The sequence below is a fragment of the Macaca thibetana genome, chromosome X (genome assembly GCF_024542745.1).
Source record: "Macaca thibetana thibetana isolate TM-01 chromosome X, ASM2454274v1, whole genome shotgun sequence".
NCBI classification, from domain to species: domain Eukaryota; kingdom Metazoa; phylum Chordata; class Mammalia; order Primates; family Cercopithecidae; genus Macaca; species Macaca thibetana.
Window position 1 is genome coordinate 59556034 of NC_065598.1, and position 14597 is coordinate 59570630.

Here is a 14597-nt window from a genome sequence, read left to right on the forward strand (position 1 = left end):
GACCAAGTCACCTGTGTAGCCTTTCTTATCTGTGCAGCTGTGGACATGTCTTAGACAAGACTCCCTGTGCAAGTTATCTCATCTGTGCCTGCAGGCTGTTCTTTTGTTTGAAAGAATTCAACCAAAGACCCACCCTAACTGCCTTCCTAACTGGTTTCTTCCTTTCTCCTCTTTCATTAACACTTTTGCCTCTTTATCTTATATTTGTGGTGTCTTTTTAATTTTATCAATTTCAAGGTATTTTAAAATTTCCCTTGAAATTTCTTCTTTGGCACATTGCTAGTTTCAAAGTGTATTGCTTGATACCCTCATATTTGTGACTTTTCCACTTTTTCTTCTGCTATTGATTTCTAGTTTCATTACATTGTCATCAGGAAAGATAATTTGCATTATTTCAATATTTTAAAATATATTAAGACTTTTCATGTGACCTAACATAATTTATCCTGAAGAATGTTTTATGTGCACTTGAGAAAAATACGTTTTCTGTAGTAAAGTGAAGCATTTTCTGTATGTTCTTTAGGTTTAATTGGTTCATAATGTTATTTAAGTCCTGCATTTTCTCATGGTTCTTCTTTCAGGTTTTTCTATCCATTATTGCAAGTGAGATGTTGGAGAGTCTTACTACTGTTGTAGAGCTCTCTACTTTGTCCTTTGATTCTGTCTCTTTTTGCTTCATATATTTTTGGAGCTTTGATGTTTTGTGCATGTATATGTCTAATTGTTTTACCACCAATATATAATGCCCTTATTAGTGTCCTATAACATATGCTGACTAAGTTTCTATTTGGTCTGACATTAGTGTAACCAATCCTGCTCTCCTTAGGTAACTATTTGCATGAAATATTCTTGTTCATTCTTTCACTTTTAACCTATGTATGCCCTTAGTACTAAAGTGAGTCTCATGTAGACAACAGACAGCTAGATCAAGTGTTTTTAAAAGCCCATTTATAATCTCTGAAACTTTTAAATATTTAATTGTTATATATTTGTACATATTTATGGGACACATGTAATATTCTGGTACACACATAAAGTGAGCAATGATCAAGTCAGGGTATTTAGAATATTATTTCACCTCAACTGTTTATCATTTATATGTTTTGGAAACATTTCAAGTTTTTTTCTTACAACTATTTTAAGAGATACAATACGTTGCTGTTAATTATAGTTGTGCTAATCTGCTATCGAACATTAAGATTTATTCCATCTATCCAACTCTATTTACCCATTAACCAAACTCTTTACATATCCCCCTCAAACACAGCAATCCCAGCCTCTGGTAATAATCGTTTCCTCTAACTCCATGAGGTCAACTTTTGTAGCTCCCACATACGAGTGAGTACGTGTGATTTTTTTTTTTTCCTCTGCCTGGCTTATTTCACTTCACACAATGACTTCCAATTCAATCCATGTTGCTGCAAATGACAGAATTGTATTCTTTGTTATGCACAAATAGTATTCCATAGTGTATATGTAGTATATTTTCTTTATCCATTTATCTGTGAATGGACACAGATTGATTTCTTATCTTTGTTGTTGTAAATAGTGCTACAATAATCATAGAAGTGATAATATCTCTTGATATACTGATTTATTTTCCTTTGGAAAACTACCCACTAGTAGGATTGCTAGATCATATGGTAGCTCAATTTTTACTTGTTTGAGAAACATTCAAACTCTTTACCATATTGGCTGTACTAATTTACTTACCTACCAACAGTGCATAAGGATTCCCCTTTCTTGGGTCCGGCGCAGTGGCTCAAGCCTGTAATCCCAGCGCTTTGGGAGACTGAGGTGGGTGGATCATGAGGTCAAGAGATCCAGACCATCCTGGCTAACATGGTGAAATCCCATCTCTACTAAAAATACAAAATATTAACCAGGCTTTGTGGCGTGCACCTGTGGTACCAGCTACTCAGGAGGCTGAGGCAGCAGAATCACTTGAACCCAGGAGGCGGAGGTTGCAGTGAGCCGAGATTGAGCCACTGCATTCTAGCCTGGGTGACAGAGTGAGACTCCATCAAAAAAAAAAAAAAAAAAAAAAAAAAGAATTCCCCTTTCTCTGCATCTTTAGCAGCGTCTGTTATTTTATTTTATTTTTATTTTTGAGACGGAGTCTCGCTCTATCACCCAGGCTGGAGTGCAGTGGTGCGATCTTGGCTCACTGCAAGCTCCGCCTCCCAGGTTCACGCCATTCTTCTGCCTCAGCCTCCCGAGTAGCCGGGACTACAGGCACCCACCACCATGCCTGGCTAATTTTTTTCTTTTTTTTTTTTTTTTTTTTGCATTTTTAGTAGAGACCGGGTTTCGCCATTCTAGCCAGGATTGTCGTGATCTCCTGACCTCGTGATTCACCCGCCTCAGCCTCCCAAAGTGCTGGGATTACAGGCATGAGCCACTGCGCCTGGCCTCGCAGCATCTGTTATTTTTATTTTTATAGTAGCCATTATAATTGGGATAAGATGATATCTCATTCTGGTTTTGCTATGCATTTTTCTGTTGATTAGTGATGTTGAGCATTTTTCCAGTATCTGACAGATATTTGCATATCTTCTTTTGAGAAATGTCTATTTATTTTTTTGGCCACTTTCTAATGAGTTTATTTGATTTCTTGCTGTTGAGTTGTTTAAGTTCCTTGTGTATTCTGGATATTAGTCCCTTGTCAGATAAATAAATTGCAAACATTTTCTTCCACTTATCGGGTTATCTGTTAACTCTCTTGTTTTATTAGTTGTACAAAGTTTTTCAGTTTAGTTCAATTTTCTATTTGTATGTTTTGTTGCTGGTGCTTTTGCAGTCTAAGCTATAAAATCTTTGTGTGGATTCATGTTCTAGTGTGTTTTCCCTATGTTCTTTTTAGTAGTTTTATAATCATAAGTTTTATGTTTAAGTCTTTAATGCATTTTGAATAGTTTTTTTTAACATAATGACAGATGGGGTCTGTCAGGCCTCTGAGCCCAAGCCAAGCCATCGCATCCCTGGTGACTTGCACGCATACACCCAGATGCCCTGAAGTAACTGAAGAATCACAAAGGAAGTGCAAATGCCCTGCCTTGCCTTAACTGATGACATTCCACCACAAAAGAAGTGAAAATGGCCAGTCCTTGCCTTAAGTGATGATATTATCTTGTGAAATTCCTTTTCCTGGCTCATCCTGGCTCAAAAAGTTCCCCCACTGAGCACCTTGTGACCCTCACTCCTGCCCGCCAGAGAACAACAAACCCCCTTTGACTGTAATTTTCCTTCACCTACCCAAATCCTATAAAACGGCCCCACCCTTATCTCCCTTCACTGACTTTCTTTTTGGACTCAGCCCGCCTGCACCTAGGTGAAATAAACAGCCATGTTGCTCACACAAAGCCTGTTTGGTAGTCTCTTCACACGGACACGCATGACAGGGTCTAGTTTCATTCTTCTGCATATGGACATCCAGTTTCTTCAGTACAGTTTATTGAAAAGGGTGTTCTTTCCTTAGTTTTGGTTCTTGGCACCTTCTTCAAAAGTTAGTTGGCTGTATATACATAGATGCATTTCTGGGTCATCTATTCTGATCCACTGGTCAGTGTGTCTGTTTTTATACCAATACCATGATGTTTAAGTATTATAACTGTTTTAGGTTGTGCTGCTATAAAGGAGTATCTGAGGCTGGATAGTTTCTAAAGCAAATAGGTTTATTTAGCAGAGTTCTGTGGGTTACACACTAAACATTGAGTCAGCATTTGCTTCTGTTAAGAGCCTCAGGCCGCTTCCACTCGAGGTGGAAAGCAAAAAAGAGCCAGTGTGTGGAGATCAAATGATGAGAAAGAAGGAAAGAGAGAGTGGGGGGAGGTGCCATGCTCTTTTTAACAAACAATTCTTGGGAGAACTCTTAATAAAGCAAGAACATTCTCATTACTGTGAGTATAAAACCAAATCCTTCATGAGGCATATACCCTCATTATCCAAACACCTTCAATTAGGCACCATCTCCAACATTTGGGATTAATTTTCAACCTGATATATGGATGGATCAAATATCCAAACCATAGAAATAGCCTTGTCATATATTTGAAGTCAGGCAGTGTGACGTCTTCAGCTTTGCTCCTTTTGCTCAAGATTGCTTTGGCTATTCTAGCTCTTTTTTTATTACATATACATTTAAAAATTTAAAAATAAATTAAAAATTTTTTTTCTGTGACAAACGTCATTGGTATTTTGATGAGAATTGCATTGAATCTGAAGACTGCTTTAAGAAATATGGCTACTTAACAATATGACTTATTCTGATCCATGAGGATGGGATGGCTTTCTAATTGTTTGTGTTCTCTTTCATTTTTTAAATCACTGTTCCATAGTTTTTGCTGTAGAGGCATTTTACCTCCTTGAATAAATTTATTCCCGAGTACTATAAACAAACAAAAAAATTATTCAAAGCTCCCCATCCAACTGAATGGACCCCTTCTCTAAGCCAAAGTCTTTCTCAGGTAAACCTGAAACACTAGCCATAATGGCAATGGGTGGTCAGACATGCCTTATACTTTCCTCCCTTTTTGAATTTAGGCACAGCTGACCAGCATTAACATTAAAACAGAGATCTTAAGACCACCATAACAGACTCTGTAAGTCTGACAAGAAATATTTACAATCTATTGTCTCTGAAGCCTGCTACCTGGAGGCTTCATTTGCATAATGAGCTCTTTGGACTCCACCACTTCTTATCTTAACCAAGACATTACCTTCTACTGATTCTATGTCTTTAGATAAACTCTTTCAACCTATTGCCAATCAGAAAATCTTTGAATCCACCTATGACTGGAAACCCCAACTTTGAGTAGTTCCACATTTGGGGACCAAACCAATGTATATCTTTATGTATTGATTGATGTCTTATGTCTCCATAAAATGTATAAAACCAAGCTGTAGCTTGACCACCTTGGGCACATATTTTCCTGAGGCTGTGTTATAAGCATGTCCTTAACCTTGGCAAAATAATTGTCTAAATTGATTGAGACTGGTCTTGGATGCTTTTTATTTTACAGTATGTATTTTGTAGCTATTGAAAATGGTATCATCTTCTTGATTTCCTTTTTATAGCTAGTTCATTATTGGTGTATAAAAACACTACTGTTTTTTATATGATGATTTTTATTCTGAAACTTTACTAAATTTATTAATCAGATCAAAGTGTTTTTTATGAAGTCTTTAGGTTTTTCTAAATATAACATTTTGTCATCTACAGAGAGGGACAGTTTAACCTCATCTTTTACAATTGGGAAGGCTTTTATTTCTCTTGCCTGACTGCTTGGGTATAATTGTAGTACTGTGTTGAATAGAATTGGTAAAGTGGGCCTTCTATACCGAGTTTGTTGGGAGTTTTTATCATGAAGGGATGGTTAATTCATTCAAATATTTTTTGTACCTATTGAGATGATTAAATGTTATTTGTCATTCATTCTGTTGAGGTAATTTACCATTTATTAATTTGTATCATAAACCATCCTTGCCCACCTGAAATAAATTTTATTTGATCATGATGTGTTATCTTTCTAATGTGCTGTTGAATTCCCTTTGCTTGTATTTTGTTGAGGATTTTTTTTCTATATTTATCAGAGGTATTGGCCTATACTTTTTTTTGTTTATATCTAGTTTTAGTATAAAAGTAATTCTGGCTTCATAGAATCAGTTATGGAGAAACTGCTAATATTTAACTTTTTTTTTTTTTTTTTTGAGACAGTCTCACTCTGTCCCCAGGCTGGAGTGCAGTGGCGTGATCTCTGCTCACTGCAAACTCTGACTCCCTGGTTTATGCCATTCTCCTGCCTCAGCCTCCTGAATAGCTGGGACTACAGATGTCTGCCACCATGACCAGCTAATTTTCTGTATTTTTAGTAGAGATGGGGTTTCACCATGTTAGCCAGGATGGTCTCGATCTCCTGACCTCATGAACCGCCTGCCTTGGCCTCCCAAAATGCTGGGATTACAGTTGTGAGCCACTGAGCCCGGCCAATATTTAACATTTTTTAATAATTTGAGGAAAATTGGTGAAATTGGTGTTAGTTTTTTTTTATTTTTTTTATTTTTTATGGAGTCTCCCTCTTGTGCTCTTGTCACCCAGGCTGGAGTGCAGTGGCATGATCTCGGCCCACTGCAACCTCCGCCTCCCGGGCTCAAGTGAGCATCGTGAGTAGCTGGGATTGCAGGTGCCCACCACCACGCCTGGCTAATTTTTGTACTTTTTTTCTTTTCTTTTCTTTTCTTTTTTTTTAGTAGAGACTGGGTTTCGACACGTTGGCCAGGCTGATCTCGAACTCCTGACCTCAAGTGATCCACTCGCCTCAGCCTCTCAAAGTGTTAGTATTACAGGCATGAGTCACCATGCCTGACCATTTATTTTTTATGAGTGTGGTAGAATTTGGCATCAAAGCCATACAGTCCAGGGCTTTTCTTTGTTGAAAGTCTTTCTAATACTGATTCAAACTTGTGACTCACCATTTGTCTGTTCACATTTTCTATTTTTTCCTCATTCAGTCTTGTGGATTGTATCTCTCCAGGAATTTACACATTTTCTGTTTTTCTGTTTGTTATTACGTAGTTGTTCATAACAGTCTCCAGTGCTGACGAAAAGAGCCAAATTCTGTAAAACATTTAAACAGATTTATTCTGTTTTAAATGGCCCATGATATAGTCTTTAGGAGATACTGAGAACGTGTGCCTAAGGCAGTTGGGGTGCAGCTTGATTTTATACATTTTAGGGAGACATGAAACTTTAATCAAATACATTTAAGAATGTATTTATTGGTATGTATTTATTGGTTAGGTCCAGAAAGGCAGGACAACTAAAAGTGGGGACTTCCATGTTATAGGTGGATTTAAACTTTTTCTAATTAGCCATTGGTTGAAAGAATTATCAATAGAAAGGAAAGTCTGGATTGCAATAAGATATTGTAGAGACCAAAATTTTAGCCTGCAGATAAAGCCTCCGGCTAGCAGGCTTCAGAGAGAATAGATTGTAAATGTTACTTATCAGACTTAAGATCTGTGTTGATATTAATGATGGAGAGGTATAATGAGGCAGGTCTGACCCCCACTTCCTGTCATGGCCTGAACCAGTGTTTCATGGTAGAGTGCCCTAGCCAAGGACGAAGACCATTTAGATGGTTGGGAGGGGGAGATTAGAATTTTATTTTTGTTTACACTGATGATATTTCATGTGTTGTGACATCAATTGTGATTTCTGGTTTTATTTGGGGATTTTCTCTTTCTTGGTTGGTGTAGGTAGTGATTTGTCAATTTGATTTATTATTTTTTTTTTTCCAAAAAAGCAGCTATTCATTTCATTGAATCTTTATATTGTATTTTTAGTTTCTACCTTCAATTAGTCTGCTCTGATTTTTTCTTTCCTTCTACTAATTTGGGGTTGGGTCTGTTCTTTCTTTTCTAGCTCCTTGAGTTACATGATTAAATTATTTGAAATTATTCAATTTTTATGAAGTAGGCATTTCTTGCTATAAGCTTTTCTCTTAGCACTGGTTTTTCTGTATCCCTTAGGTTTGGTATGTTGTATTTGCATTGTTATTTGTTTCAAACATCTTTTTGATTTCTCTCTTAGTTTGTTCATTGACCCAATAGTCATTCAGGAGTATAGTGTTTAATTTCCAAAGTTCTTGTTGTAATTGATTTCTAGTTTTAATTCATTGTCATCTGTAAAGATACCTTTTATGACTGAATTTAAAAATTTGTTGAGACATGTTTTTTGGCCTAATATATGTTCTATCTTGGAGAATGTTCCATGTGTCAAAATAAACAGCAACAGGTGCTGCCATTGAATAAAATATTCTCTAAATGTCAGTTAGGTCTACTTGGCCTAAAGTGTACTTTGAATGCAAAGCATTTTGTTAATTTTCTGTCTAATATGTCTAATGCTGAGAGTGGGGTGGTGAAGTCTCTGACTACTATTTGAGTCTCTATCTCTGCTTAGATATAGTAATATCTGCTTTATGTATCTTGCTGCTCTAGTGTTAGGTACATATATATATATATAATTGTTATATACTCTTGCAAAATTGTATAAAGACTTTCTTTGTCTCTTTTTACTATTTTGACTTAAAGTCTGCTTTATTTAACATGAAGATAGCTACTACTGCATCCTTTTGGCTTCCATTTGTGTGGAATTTATTTTTCAATTCCTGTACTTTCAGTCTATATGTGTTTTTACAGGTGAAGTGCCTTTCCTATAAGTATCATATAGTTGGGATATATATATATATATATATATATATTCAGCCAATATATATCTTTTAACTAAAATTAAATCAATTTAAATTCAAGGTTATTATTGATATAGGGGGACTTATTCTTGTCATTTTGTTAATTGTTTTGTTCTTTTGAATGTCTTTTTCTCTTAGTTTCTCTCTTGTTGTTTATGATTTTGGTTTGGTAGTTTTTGCTAAGTGCTAACATTTGAGTCCTTCCTCTTCTTTATTTGCATGTGCTCTACCAGTGTGTTTTATACTTCAGTGTGTTTTCATGATGATAGATACCCTTTTGCTGCCAGGTGTGGGATTTCATTAAGCATTTCATGTAGGGCCAGTGTAGTGGTAATGAATTCCCTTAATTTTTGCTTGTCTTGGAAGTAATTTATTTCTTCTGAATTTGTGAAGGTTTATGAGCCTACTATTCTTGACTAGAAGATTTTATTTTTTCTTTTTCTTTCAGCACTTTAAATATGCCATCTCATTTGCTCTTGACCTGCATGGGTTTCTCCTGAAAAATTTACAGTGTATCTGATGAGGATTCCTTTATATGTGAGTAGATGCATTTATGTTGCTGTTTTTAGAAATCTCTATCTTTGACTTTTGACAGTTTGACTATAATGTGACTTGGAAAAAAACTTTTTGAGGTATATCTATTTGGGGATCTCTGAGCTTCCTATATATGGATGTATAAATCTCTTTCTAGACTTAAGAAGTTTTGAGGTATTATTTTGTTAAACAGACTTTCTATGCCTTTGCCTTTCTCTTCACCTGTGGAACACTCAAAATTTGAATATTTGATTACTTGATGGTACTCCATATGTCAAATATGCTTTTTTAAAATTATTTTTATTTGTTTTTTTGTGTGTGTGCGTGTAATTTCAAAAGATCTGTCTTCAGGTTCTATAATTCATTCTTCTGGTTGATTTAGTCTAATTTTGAAGCCATCAAATGTATATTTTGCATTTACTGAATTCTTTAATTCCAGGGTTTCTGTTTACTTATTTTTAAATTTATAATATTTATCCCTTTGTTGAATTTTGCATTCATATCCTGAATTGATTTTCAATTTTTTGTATTGTTAATACGTCTTCTCTTGTATCTCACTAAGCTTTTAAATATCATTTTGAATTATTCTGACATTTCATAAATTTCTTTTTTTATTGAAACTTGTTATTCCAGAATTAATTCTCTCAAAAGTGTCATGAGTTTAAATTTTTATTAGAGAGTTGAATCATTTGACATTTAAAGAAGTGTTAATTTGCTATTTGTTTCTTGTATGTCTTATGCTTTTTGCTTAATTTTCTATTGCAGCCTTCTTTTGTGTTAATAAAATTTTGTAGTGATGTCTTTTGATTCCTTTTTAATTTTTTAATAAATATTCTGTGTATATATTTATGTTTGTCATAGGGATTACATATAATATCTTAATGTTATAACAATCCTCTTAAATTAATATAAACTAATTATATACAAAAACTCTTCTCTTTTACAGCTCCTTACTCTTCCTGGTTTATGTTTTAGATGTCAACAAATTACATCCTTATTTATAGTGTACCTATCAATCCATTAATAATTTTCTGCATGTTTCTTTTAAATTTATACCAAAAAAGTGGGGTCCAACCCAAAATTACAATACTACATAGATAAATGGATATTAGTTATATATCCTATATATAGAGAGATTATGAATATAATGTATATGTTATATATGTGTTTGTACATGCACATTTGCCCAAGTATTTGCCTTTACAAAAGCTATATCCTCATATATATTTTAGTTACTGTCTAGCATCTTTTAATTAGAACCTGAAGAATTCTGTTTAGCATTTCTTGTAGGGCACCTCTAGTGGCTCTTTCTTGGTTTTGTTTGTTTGAAAATGTCTCATGTCATTCTCATTTTATATAGATTTCCTTCTCCAATTTTATTCATCAGTGTTTTATAGTTTTGAGTATACAAATATTTCATAGCTTTTGTAAAATTTATTCCTAATTATTTTATTTTTATGTTAATGTAAATGGTATTGTATTCTTTTTTTTCCCCCCCTTGAGATGGAGTTTCGCTCTTGTTGCCCAGGCTGGAGTTCAATGGTGTGATCTTGGCTCACCACAACCTCTGCCTCTGGAGTAGCTGGGATTACAGGCATGCACCACCATGCCCGCTAATTTTGTATTTTTGGTAGAGACGGGGTTTCTCCATGATGACTAGGCTGGTCTTGAGCTCCTGACCTCAGATGACCGGCCCACCTTGGCCTGCCAAAGTGCTGGAATTACAGGTGTGAGCCACCGCACCTGGCTTAGAATTGTATTCTTAACTTCCTTTTCAGATTCTTAATCATCACTGTACGAAAATGCTACAGGTCAGGTGTGGTGGCTCACACCTGTAATCTGAGCACTTTGGGAGGCAGATGCAGGCAGTTCATGAGGTCAAGAGATCGAGACCATCTTGGCTAACATGGTGAAACCCCATCTCTACTAAAAATACAAAAATTAGCTGGGTGTGGTGGTGCGTGCCTATAGTCCCAGCTACTCGGGAGGCTAAGGCAGTAGAATCCCTTGAACCTGGGAGGTGGAGGTTGCAGTGAGCTGAGATCCTGCCACTGCATTCCAGCCTGGCAACAGAGTGAGACTCCAGGCTCAAAAAATAAAAAAAAAGCTACAGATTTTGCATGCTGATTTTGTATCCTGTAAATTTACTCAATCTGTTTATTATTTCCAATAGATTTTTGATGGAGCCTTTAGGATTTTCTCTCTATATAATCATGTCATCAGCAAACAAGGAAATTTTACCTTTGTCCTTACCAATTTTGATGCCTTTTATTCATTTATTTTGCCTAACTGCTCTGGCTAGTACTTCAAGGACTATTGTAAATAGAAGTACTGTAGAAGTGCTGATTAGACTTCCTTGTCCTGTTCCTGATTTTAAGAAAAACTCAACTTTTCATTATTGGGTATGATGTTAGCTGTGGGTTGTCATATATGGCTTTTATTGTGTTGAGTTACATTCATTCTGTACCTAATTTGTTGAGAAGTCTTATTATGAAAAGATGTAAAATTTTGTCAAAATTCTGTACATGACTGCTAAGTCCATTTGGTCTAAAACAGTTCAAGTACAGTGGCTCCTTTTTCGTTTTGTGTTTCAGTAATCTACCTATTGTTACAAGTGTGGTATTCAACTATCCTACGATTATTGCGTTGCAATTTCTCTCTCCCTTCAGATCTACTAATATTTGCTTTACATATTTATGTGCTGTGAAATCGGTTGCATCTATATTAAAAGTTGTTACATCACCTTGATTGACTTTTTATTTATATTGACCTTTTTACATTTTTACAGTTTTTTACTTAAAGCATATTTTGTCTGATATAAGTAGCTATCACTACTCTCTTTGGTTTCAAAGTCCATGGATTTTTTCATCACTTAACTTGCAGTCTGTGTGTGCCCTTAAACCTCTTGTAAGCAACATATAATTGAGCGTTTTATTGTTTAATCCATTCAGGCCATGGGAAAATTTATTTATATTCAAGGTAATTATTGATAGTAAGAACTTACTGCTGCCATTCTATTCTTTTCTGGCTGTTTTGTAGATCCTCTGTTTCCTATTTCCTCTCTTAATGTCTTCCTTTGTGATTTGATGGTTTTCTGTAATATTATGCTTTAATTCCTTTATCTTTTTCTTTTGTATGTCTAATATCCATTTTTGCTTTGTAGCTACCACAAAGGTGATGTAAAACATCTTATAACAGGATTAGCTATACTTATATCAGACCTTAGTATTGTCACTTGAATGATCCTTGTTGGCAAGACCTGTGGGAGATCTTCAGTGTCTGTGAGGGGTGTCAGTAAACTCATCTGTGGCTCTCTGCCCAATAACCAGGCTCTAGGGCTGGCAATCATGAAGGCTGTAGCCAATGATGTGTTTCAGGGCAGAAGTTAGTTGTAATCATGAGTGTTCCAGCACAGGCCACCTAGTGGTGAGGGCTGGGTTCAGAGGTATGAGTTGAGGCTGAGTAAGAGTGCACATGTGGCAGTGCTTGCTGTCAGTTTACACATGAATGATTGTACGGCCATCTGAGGTTCAGCAGTAAGATGAAGTCATCTGTGTATGCATGGGCAGCTTCAGGAATAAGCTGTAAGTGTGCGCAAATGTGCAGCTGCAGGAGCCAGCTGTGTGTGTAGGCAGTATTTTGGAGGCAGGAGACAAGAGGCATGGCAAGGTGCTTGTTCAAGCCCAACTGTGGGGCTGGGCTGGCAGTGTGCAACAGCCCAGCTTCAGTGGCCAGTCTTGGGTGTGCAAAATGGTGGGGCTAGAGCTTTCAGCAGGGGTCCTGGGACTATTTGTGGGCACAAGCACAGTAGCTGCACTGGGTCTCTGGGACAAAGCACCTGCAGAGGCAGCAGCTGGGGTGACTCCACAAAGGAAGTCATGGTTTAGTCTCCTGGAAAATGCCAATGGATGCTGTAGTGAGTCACCTAGTTGGGTTAACTATTGTGAGAGCAGCTCAGGTGGTTCTACAGAGGGGAGAAGAGGGAAGAGAAAGAAAGAGAGAGAGAGAGCGAGAGAACATCATCTGGTCAGGTATCTGGTGACTGTCAGTGTTGCTTGATGAGTCCCTGGGCCCAGGTGTCTGCAGCAGCAGCAGCTGTGACTCTGGGTGACTCCAGGAATAGGGAGTGTCTAAGGTACATGGAGATTGTGAAGAAAAAATACTGCAGGGCCTTTGGTGGCAAAAACTACGGAGGGTTTTCTGCTTTCTTGTTGGCAGTTTTCTTCAGTGGTGAAAGCCACTAGGCTCCTCTGTAGAGCGAGTCAATGATGTTAGTAATCAAGAACATGCAGTAGTTCTGGGCAATGGAGTAGTTCTGCAGGGGCTACACATCCACCAGGAGGGTTGTTGAGGTCCTCAGTGGAGACGTCTGCTAGAATCCTGTGCTGAGCAGACCACTAGGGTTTGCTCTGAGACTATTCACATGGCTGATACTGATTGAGCCTGTCCCCTTCTTTTTCTCTGCCATCTCCAGGTGTCTCAGCCATACCAGTTCTCCCACTGATCTGTGTAGAGTGAAACTAAAGCTGGTCATTTGGGCAACATTCCAAAAGCCTGAGGAAGCTGGTTGTATATCCTCCTCTTATTTTCCGTGCAAGGTGGGCAGGCATGCCAGAGAGGTCCCACTCCATGCTGAGAAGTGCCAGCTTGAGGAATGGGTTAATGCAGGTAAAATGATTCTTTTTATACTTTTTGTGTGGTTCTTTTTCTGTGTGTGTGTGTGTGTGTGTGTGTGTGTGTTTTCTTCACTGTATTTCAGAGGCTCCTAAGTGGACCCCTAAGCTCTTTCATTTAGTTTTATTCACAACAAATTGTTGCTCTTTGTGGGAACAAGAAGGCTTGATCGCAGACTCCACCATACGATGATGTAATTATTTTCATAAATTTTTAATTACAAAAAAGATATAATTTTTTTGAACATAAACTCTGATATGCCATCTGCAATGGGAATATTTAGTCTTTGCCTTTAAGAGGCTTTCATGTATTCAATGATTGACATAAGTCAATAGGCAATTACAATACAAATGTGAGTATACAGTGCTATGCAAACACATGAAAGGGACATTTATCATATTCCAATGGATAAGAAAAGGCTTACCTTAAGAAATGACATCTAACCTGTGAGTAAATGGGAAATGAAGGAAAATCGTTCAGGCAGAAAGAGCACCATGTTTCAAGATCCCTAAGACCAAATGTGGTAAGACCATGGGGATTTCCAGGAATTGAAGTAGTTAAGGATTGTTTTGAGAAGTAAGACTAGATAAGTACCTCTTAATCAGATAATGAAAGGCCTTGGCTAGAATTTTAGAATTCAGAATTTATTCTGACAGTGATGGGAGCTCATTGATAGGTTTTAAACAATTAGACACAAATATTTATTGAGTGCATACAATATGTAAGTATTATAATAATTGCTGTGTGAGAATGCAAAGGAACTCTATTATCAAGTAAGTTAAAGACAAAAGAGAAACATAGAAAATAACAAGTAGGTGCTAAAATGTGTGTCTTCTTGCTAACCGTAAGTGCAAAAGAAGCTAAAAAAAAAAAAGAAAAAAAGTCATCACTGGGGCCAGTATCAGTCAAAATTTTATTTTTATTTTTATTTTGAGAGACAGAGTCTGGCTTTGTCACCCAGGCTGGAGTGCAGTGACGCGATCTCGGCTCACTGCAACCTCCCCCTCCCAGGGTCACCCCATTCTCCTGCCTCAGCCTCTCCAGTAGCTGGGACTACAGGTGCCTGCCACCACGCCTGGCTAATTTTTTTTTTTTGTATTTTTAGTAGAAATGGGGTTTCACCGTGTTTGCCAGGATGGT